The sequence below is a fragment of the Pseudorasbora parva genome, chromosome 3 (assembly GCF_024679245.1).
Source record: "Pseudorasbora parva isolate DD20220531a chromosome 3, ASM2467924v1, whole genome shotgun sequence".
Lineage (NCBI taxonomy): Eukaryota > Metazoa > Chordata > Actinopteri > Cypriniformes > Gobionidae > Pseudorasbora > Pseudorasbora parva.
The window spans coordinates 48,583,705-48,591,020 of record NC_090174.1 but is presented as its reverse complement, the minus strand read 5'-3'; the positions used below and the strand labels follow the sequence as shown (position 1 = coordinate 48,591,020).

The window sequence follows — 7,316 nt, the reverse complement described above, 5'->3', positions numbered from 1 at the left end:
TTTGCATGTTTACTATTTCTAAAGCTAGGCTGTATTATATTATAGCCTATATATATATATATATATATATATATATATATATATATATATATATATATATATATATATATATATATATATATATATATAATATATATAATTCATTGGTAAATATTTTTTATCTGTTGGTATTTGTTTGCTAGAATCCATGATAGGCCTACCATGTAGGCCAACAACATTAGAGAAAATAAATGCAGAGTAATTACATTTTAAACATTAGGTACGTTTTTATCCCTGTGTGCACCAAACCCATCTTGAGTTTAAAATAATTATTAAAATAATTAATTAATTAAAATAATTACCCATCAAAGAACGTTTGAAAAGTGACACTACTGACTTCAGAAGGGACTTTCTGTGGTCAGATGGGGGGGGGGGGGGGGGAGCATCTTGACAGCAAACACTTTTGATTTGTATGATTGAAGCTATTTCATGTCTACTATATAGGGTTTAAAGAATCTGAAAGCACTAAAGACTGGATCACAAAAGCGTTTTTGTAATAATTACATATTTAATGAGATTTTAAATGATGTCATGGTTTAACTCTATGTTAACTGTATGTTTATTTGTGCAAATGTTGCTTGATTGTGACGTGTTTAATGTGCGTGCGCGTTAATATATTCGAGTTGCGTTCAAACCGTTCAAACACTGGAGCGGCTCGGAGTTGCCATGGAAACTGGGAACCGTCAACTGACAAGCAGCAAAACTCCGTCTCTCGCTGTTTTCACTGGTTTCAGGTGAGTTTATAGTCTCTAAAATCACACAAATAATACATAAAACTGTTCCTGACACGTTTCTTACCTGTAATTGACACGCTTCTGTTGAATATTTACTTTATAGAAATGGTTACGTGCCTTCGAAAACTTCAGTTAGCAACGTTAGCCGTTTTCAGAAGAGCTAACGTTAACATAACAGGCTATCGATTGAGCTCTTGCTTATGAAAGTTTGGGCTTTTAATCACATCTTTATGTGTAGAAAACATTTTTTGATAGTTATGCAAAGGTTTAGCTGGTAATTAGTAAGCTAATTTATTTAACCTAAAAGTATGCGATGTAACACTAATCGGTGACGTCACTTACACGTAGCCGAAAATCAGATGAAAACTCATTGTAAACAAATATTGATATCATAAAAAATTATTACAGGACTGAAAAAACCCTCTACAACCTAGGAGGAAGCTCCCAAGTTTTCAACATTTCTCAATGGAGCTTTTGACAGAATAAGGTGAACAGAGGAAGTTCATAATTTAATATGTATTGCATTAATTTCACAATATATCTCACCTATATCGCATGCATCTGTAGTTTTCTTTCACAAAATTATATATATATATATATATATATATATATATATATATATGAACAATACTGAATGATCAAACCTTAAAATATAAAATCTGTTATCTTAAGAAATGTATTTATATTATTTACTTTGTTATGTTCTTCCTCTTTTCTACATTTTAACCTCTGCAAGCTAGAGCTTGGTTCATTGTAATAAACCTGGCATTATATATGAAATATGTTTGACTCTTTGACAAATTGCATTTTATGTTCCTAGATCCTCCCATGCTGATGGCCTGCAGCATCCCAGCAGAGTTGAGCACAATCTCCAAGGCTATAAAACCATATGATGTTTGAGTAAGCTCAAGCTCAAAAGTTTGGGGTCTGTAAGATTTTTTATGTTTTTGAAATAAGTCTCACATTTAAAATCATTAACCCCAGGTTGTTTAATAATAATAATAATTATACATTTTATGTGTAATGCTCTTTATATTAAACAAAATCTCAAGAAAAAGTGAGATTGTCATTGAAAAGCCCGTAATCTAAATAATCAGCTAAATGAAGAAGGCAACAAATATAATTAGGGATGCACTGTTATGAAAATTTTGGCTGATACTGAGAACTTTATATTTGAAAGCCAATAACCGATATATGAGCCGAACATAATTTTTGTTAGCATTAGTTAACCAACAATGAATTAACAATACTTCTACAGGATTTATCAATCTTAGTTCATGTTAATCTCAACATTTTCAGATCCAAAGTTGTGTGTTAAGATTAAGTAATACACTGTAAATGGACTGTTAATAAACAAACATTTTATTAGTAACATTAACAAATGTTATTGCTCTCTGTTCGTGTTAATGCATTAGCAAATGAGACCTTATTTGTGAAATGTTACCAACAATTATATTGCCTAACAAAAACAAAAAAAAAGCCTAAATAATTTTGCAAACAAGTCTTAGGAAATATATTATTACAACTTATATTCGCACAAAATCACACACAGGTGAATACCTAAAACTCCTGTGGATGCTCTTCCCTGAAATTGGTACAATAAAGGGCTGCAGGTTATTAACTCAACAAAATGCGTCCTATATGAGATCAATCAGATGTTGTCTACATAAACTTAATATTACGACACATGCTTAAAATGACGCAAATGCACAAGCGATCTTTACTCCTGGTCAGAATGCGTTGGTGACGCGCTCTTCTCACAACAAAACTGAAACACAACTAAACCGAGAGAATTCACAACGTTTTATTACAAAAAAAAGTCCTCAATACAGTGTTATGTATATGACAGTCCCAGTAGTTATTAATGCTAAGCATTTCTGTTTAAACTGCGCACGCTGAAGCTAGACCGATAAAATGAAGCACTTCATAATTACATACACAGATTAAATATAATATTACAACTTACAATGGCACAAAAGGCTGCGAATGCACAAGCGAACTTGACAGTGCTTGTCATGAAGGTGTAACTCCGTGGACTCGCTCTTCCCTCAACAAACGCGCTGTAACACAACAATCTTGCTGCAAATGTTGCACAAAAATGTAGTTTCCTGTTTGAAGTGATTCCAATCATATTTCGAGCAATTCAAGCCCATCATGGCGGACAGCGCTCCTGTGTCTCAGCTTAAGGAAATAAGACATTATCTATCGGCTTGAATATATCGGTCACATTTTCTTATCGGATCAATAAGAATAATATAAAAAAAATGCTCATATATCGTCCGATAACGATATTTTGCTTATATCATGCATCCCTAAATATAATGTTATAATTGTAGTTATGATAATTAATTTAACTGTTATGATAGCAGGCTGTCATGTTCGTTAATATATTTTATTTCATTTCTCTAGGTTTGCTTTGAGTTATGTTTGCCAATGAGACAGAGACCATACTGCACAGTGTTCCACTCAAAGGTATTTATTTGTATGTATGTATTTTTACTAGAGATGCACCGATTTTGTAATTTTGTGACCCACCGATACCAATTTTTGACAATTTTCTTTTAATAATTAACACCATATACCAACAAAAACTACTTTTCTAACACTGACTATCACAGCAAGCCTAGTTGCTGTAAAGGTCTTGAAGTATCTGTGTTTATTACACGGCTCTGTGAAATACTTGATTCTGATTGGTCAATCGTGCATTCTAGCGGTATGTTATTTCCAGATAACACACACCGCTCATCCGGGTACTGCGAGTTATCTTGACCGGTTCTACTTCTGTGCTTAACGCTGGCGCCATCTTGTGGCTTAAACAGCCGTGGGCTACAATGGAAGACTTCAAGGCGGGTTTCCTTTATAACGTTTTAAATATGGATATTTTTCTTCCACAAACGCATCGATTGGAATCAGAAGGCTCTATTAACCCATCGGAGTCGTGTGGAGCACGTTATTTGACGGACAGCTGCATGTTTTATGGACTTTAAACACAACTACAACTACTGCTGGGATTAACGTTAGCCTGGACTTTTTAAATATAACTCTGATTGTATTTGTCTGAAAGAAGAATGTCATATACACCTACGATAACTTGAGGGTTAGTAAATCAGAGGCTTGGTTTCATTTTTGGCTGAACTAACCCTTTCAGCATTCATTTTCAACATTTAGCAGCGATAGATAAAGGCTTAAAGCAGGTTGGAACTGTTTTTCTTCGCGGAAGCTTTGCGTAAGAGCTAATACAATATTTAATCTCGAGACAATATTTTGTGTCTAATAATTATTTATTTGATACTAGTAGCCGTGTAATAAGCGGGATAATGTCCACCCAGCCGGTTGTTATCGCAGAATAAACCCCTTCAGAGTGACGCTCCGCTTCGCCTCGGGGTCCTGATCACTCTGAAGGGGTTTATTCTGCGATAACAACCGGCCTGGGTGGACATTATCCCTTACTTAATATATGACTAGTTGTTTTTTTCAAATTAATCAGTACAATCTCAGAACGGCTTTGGAGATGAAGTTCATCTGTTCATGTCGTCACAAGCTACTAGGGCTGGGTATTGACACAAATTTCACAATTCGATTTGACTACATGACATTGTTTACAATCCGTTACTGACATGTTTCTCAAGTGATACGGATTTCATTAAGTTGTCCTGTATCTTTTAACACACTTTCAGATGCTCATCCATGTTTATTTGGCACTGGTTCTCTTGAGCTGAGCTGCGGCAGAGCGATCTCACATCACAACACCAAAACGGTATTTATGTTTTTAAATTTTGTTTAAAAAAAACAAAACATTTTCAAACTGAGACTTTGTAAAGTCTTAAAGCACATACATTTATTGCGATTTATTGGCTGGGAGGCGCACTACAATGTTTATTTCATTCATTAACTGAAAACAGGGATTTAAGAATGAATATTGTTTTGTAAAAGGGAGACTCGGATTGAAATCAATATTTTTTTACCCAGCCCTACAATCTACCTTGCTTATGATAATATAAATATAGTATTTACTCAGCATAAGTGCACATGGCTGTGTCTCTATGTAATAATAATAATTATGCCTAGATAATTGCTTATTTTTCACTTGTTTTGTAGTAGAGATTATTTTCTAATTAATATATGATTTTTTTATAATCCTAGATTTTTTTTTTTTGCAGTTCTTTTAATACAGTTATATTGTAAAACTAAAATCCCTATTTTCAGTTTGCGTGCTAGATTTGTGGCTGCATTTGAAGTTCTTTTTCGCTAATATATAAGAAAATAATATTACTGTCATATGCATGTCAGATAATAAAAATACTGTACTAAATACAGTAGTTTACTGTATGTATTTGTTCATGTTCTATTAAGGGTTAAGTCTGAAGCACACTATAAAATAATTCTAGCAACTCATACAGAGCTAGTAGTATCAGATCAGTACTCGGTATCGGCCGATACCCTGAGCCCAGGTATCGGAGTCAAGAAGGAAAAAGGTTATCGGAACATCTCTAACTACCTATCTACTGCATGGAGGTTGTAAGATGGCTTCAAGAAGATTTCTGAACTGAAAATATGGACTTGAGGAGGATAAACTACTAAAATAACTTATTTATTTGTATTTTTAGATATAATGTGAGGATTAGAAGAGGTGTTTTATACAGTATTTGTCAGGATGGTTGTTATTTTGTAAGATTAGTGAGAGGCTGTACCTCCCATTTTTGTGTCTTGTGTACTATAACTTTAGAACAGGTGCTGCTGGTACTCCTTTGACTTGATTGAAAAGTTTTTCACTTTCTACTCTCATTAGCTCATGATATAATTTTTATAGCATTTATATACTACTAATACTATTACTTCTGCTACTACTACTAATACTATTATTATTATGTTAATATTATTAAGCAAAGTTATTAACAAAGATCTTTAAAAAATAAAAAAATAATGACCTAATTAGAAAATGACTTACTATGAAAATACAGTTTTACTTATATCTATCTTTCCTTTTACTTTACAGCACATCACTGACCAGCTTTGTGACACGGATTCAAGATTTCCACCATTCCATTTATCCAAATGAGGTTAGTAAATACGTGGAGGTTTTTTTATTCTACATGAAAATTAAACGAAATGTGACAAGGTCACTGGTCTTCTCATAAAATGCCATGTTAAAGCAATATTCAGATGGGTGAGTTGAGAAATCATTCCTTTTGGGGAATATCATACCACAAATATTGTATATTGAGCTAAATTGAAATTGAACCTGGAAATTATCATTTGTGATACTGTATACCAGAGATGCTTGATAAAGGGTATGTATGATGGATTTAGAACTGTTCTATTTTTATTGCAGGTTTTCAGGGATACCCAGTTAAAGGCATCAAGACCCCAGATGTTTGCCTGGACAGATGTACCAACAGTCCACCACACCGACCTCTGCTTTTGCATAGATGGCTGATTTACTACCATGTTCTGTGCTATATTATTATGTGTGTGTTGCTATTATTATAGCAAAACTGAGCACCGGTGACAGTGAAATGTGTAGTTTTAAAGAATAGTCACACATCACTAAATGTAAATCATACAGAAATGCGCATGATTGGCCAAAATTTTACTGATCTACAAACGTTTGAGCCTGAGTTTCTTAATTTGTAGAATTGGATTTGTGCACTTGGAATGACGATTTTAAAAAGGTTGTTTTGTGTTTGGGAATGAGAAAGGAAAAAAAACTACTAAGCTTGCAACTCTTAAAACTTTTTCTTGATGATTTAATGGAAATATTGTCTACAAATTCCACTGTCACAGTTGTTCAGTTTTGCTACACTAATACTAGATATCAGTATAGTCAATATTCAGATCTCTTTTTTCCCCAAGCACATTTAACAATGCAAATTACATCAAACTTCTTAACTATAAACAATATACCGGTACTCATCAAACCTGCACCTATTTGATCAAAAATACAGTAAAAACTGTAATATTATGAAATATTACTACAAGTTAAAATAATTGTTTTCTATTTTAATTGACTTCTGTAAATCCTGTGATCAAAGCTGAATTTTCAGCATCATTACTTCAGTGACACATGATCCTTCAGAAATCATTTTGTCTCATAATAGTTTAATCAATAGTCTCAGTCACAGTTAGAAAAGAAGCAGTGATAGTGAATTGTGACAATGTTCTGCCTAAAATCTCCTTTGTGCCCTAATAAAAATAATATAGGCTATTTGGTGCAAAAGAACATGACCAGTTTTATTCCTGAGTAAATATTGCATTTGTGTAAATTGGTATATAATTAAAATTGGTATATAATTAACTTTGATATTTCTGTGTATTTGAGTGTAAATGCCTTTTCTATATTGTAAACCCATACGAAAGGAAAATATATTTACCAATATATTACTTGAAATATATTATAATATATTGTAAATACATGGAATAATATATTGATGGTATTATACAATATATTATATATTCCTGTAATATATTGCAAAATATACAAATGATTGCCGCTTTCATATATTGCAATATTTTTGAGAATATAAATATTAAATCCTATATATG

At 32.8% G+C, this 7,316-nt stretch overlaps 1 long non-coding RNA gene across 4 annotated transcripts; it reads left to right on the top strand.

Moving 5' to 3' along the window:
• Positions 1-427: 427 nt before the first annotated feature.
• LOC137071374 (uncharacterized) lies at positions 428-7,068 on the top strand. Of its 4 annotated transcripts, XR_010904418.1 has the most exons (7): positions 428-773; positions 1,594-1,698; positions 3,183-3,245; positions 4,261-4,327; positions 4,451-4,530; positions 5,770-5,833; positions 6,106-7,068. It is a non-coding gene; the product is annotated as an uncharacterized lncRNA (long non-coding RNA). The 4 variants fall into 4 exon arrangements; XR_010904417.1 differs by lacking the exon at positions 4,261-4,327 and having other exon boundaries at positions 430-773; XR_010904419.1 differs by lacking the exons at positions 428-773; positions 4,261-4,327 and adding an exon at positions 1,230-1,260.
• The last annotated feature ends 248 nt before the right edge of the window (positions 7,069-7,316 follow it).